Below are 2,204 nucleotides of genomic sequence, written 5' to 3'. Positions count from 1 at the left end.
TTGGAAGCGTTTTCCCAACCTGAACGAGTTGAAAACAACACAAACCCAAAAAAAACCTATCTGAGTGCCTCCTCCAGTCATTCCTTGGACACCTCCAGGACTGGTGACCTCCCCAGGCAGCCCCTTCCAACTGTTCGTGGAAAAGTCCCTCCTGATTGTTTTGTTACGTTGCCATTTTGCTTTTTTTTTTAACTTTCACACCTGCTCTCTTCGGCTTCTTCATTTGCAAAAGGAAGATCTGAAAAAAAAAAAAAGAAAAAAACACCCATGAAAAGCTGAACCTTCTTCCCCCCCTCACAACCAACAGCTGCTGCCTCTTCCACGTTTGGGGACCTTCCAGAGCTGGTGGTTGAGCCCCCCCCAGACACCTCACTGGGAATCCTCTTCCTGCACCTGCCCCTCCTCCTGCTCTTTGCCTCGTGGTAAATTATTCAGGGATGAAAATGGAGATGCCTTTGAAGCTGCCTGGCAAGGGGGAGAGCCCTCCAGGAGCTTCTGGAATAATAATAATAAAAAAAAAATAATGCCAGAGCTCCCTTCCTGTCTGCATCTCATCTGAGGAATTCGGGTTTGCTCCATGTTTTCACTGGTTTGGGGCTCCTCCAGTTCACACCAGGCTGTTCAAAGCACAGCCCTGGGTGGGTTGTGTGTTTTCCCAAGGGATTTGCCCCACGTGGCACCAAATCTGCCCTTGGGACTCCAATGATCAGCTTGGACTGGGCTCAGAAAAGCGGTGGTGGCTCCAGGGAGGGGCCTGAACTGGGAAGCTGCTGGAGCATCACCCCCTCCCTGCCCATCTCCAGCCCTTTCCCTGCCACTCCCAGAGACGACTCTGATTTTAGGGGGGCTGTTAATCAGCCCAGTTTCACCTTTGAGCTCACAGGAAGCGTTGGCTGGGCCAAAAAAAAAAAAAAAAAAAAAAAAAAGAGGGGGGGGAAGTGGGGGCGGGGGGGGGGGGGGGGGGGGGGGGGGGAGAGGAGGATGGAGCCGAGGGGTTTCGGGACGAGGTGGCTCTGCCTCGCCCTGCTCTGCTCTGGGGATGGTGAGTGGGGCTGGGGGGGGGTCTCTGTGGGGCTGGGGGGAGGAGGAGGAGGAGGTGACGTGAAAACAGAGGGGGCAACACCCCCAGGGCCTTCCCTTTGCAGCGGGGCAGGAGGGGGACAAAGCTCAGGTCCTGGGATTTGGGGGGCCTCCTGAGCTCTCCCAGCACTGGGCTGGGCCTAAAACCTCGCCTGGCCCAGCATCAGGGATGCTTGTGGAGCTTTTTTTTTTTGCTTAGGTTTGGTTTTGTCTGGGCTTTTTGGTGGAACCACGGGGTGATTTTTGGCGTGTCCCGGTGCGGGGCCGGGAGTTGGACCCGGATGATCCTCGGGAGTCCCTCCCAACTCGGCATTTTGTGACCCAGCTCTGGCTGCCCCTCTGATATTCTGTCATTTTAAGGTCCAGAACTCGGGGTATTTTGGGTTTTTTTTTTGGATATTTTATGATCCTCGGCTCGGGGACCCCCATTTCCCCACCGCACAGCCCCCACCCCTCGTGGTGCCACCGGTTGCTCAACTCCCTGAGCTGCTCAGTTTCCCCCCAAAAACCACCAGAGCAGCAGCAGCAGCAGCAGCAGCAGCGTTGGCTCATGGTTTGGTTTTGGGGGGGTTTATCTCAGGGAGGGCTGTTCAGGTGCAAGGCAGGATGTGGGATGGTGGCTCTGCAGGTGTTCATCAGCCCCCTCAAAGCATCCTGAGCTGGAAGGGACCCAAAAGGATCACAGAGTCCAACCCCTGGCCCTGCACAGACCCCCCCCCCCCCAAAAAAAGATCCCACCCTGTTGCTCAGAGCGTTGTCCAAACCCTCCTGGAGCACTTGGAGACCCCAAGTGTGGCCACCCCAAACCCCTTCACCCTCCAGGCCACGTCCCCCCCACCCCACACACCTCTATCCCCAAGTGACCCTGAGCTGGGGGGGGATGTGGGGGTGACGTTTTCTCACCCAGTTGTGGTCGGGGGAGGACTGACCTGGGTTAACAACCCTCGTTCCCAGCTCTCTGTTTCCAAGAGGAGGAGTCGGGGAAGCAAAGCCTCACAGGGCAGGATGACATCCTGGGGACAACAGGAGACCCCCTGGGGACAACAGGAGACCCCCTGGGGACAACAGGAGACCCCCTGGGGACAACCGGCCCCACCACAGCTTCCAGGGATGTGTCCACACTG

Source organism: Empidonax traillii, unplaced genomic scaffold (genome assembly GCF_003031625.1).
Source record: "Empidonax traillii isolate 1590-97213 ecotype Southwest subspecies unplaced genomic scaffold, ASM303162v1 scaffold2817:size35659, whole genome shotgun sequence".
Classification (NCBI taxonomy): Eukaryota; Metazoa; Chordata; class Aves; order Passeriformes; family Tyrannidae; genus Empidonax; species Empidonax traillii.
This window is presented reverse-complemented; position numbering follows the sequence as displayed.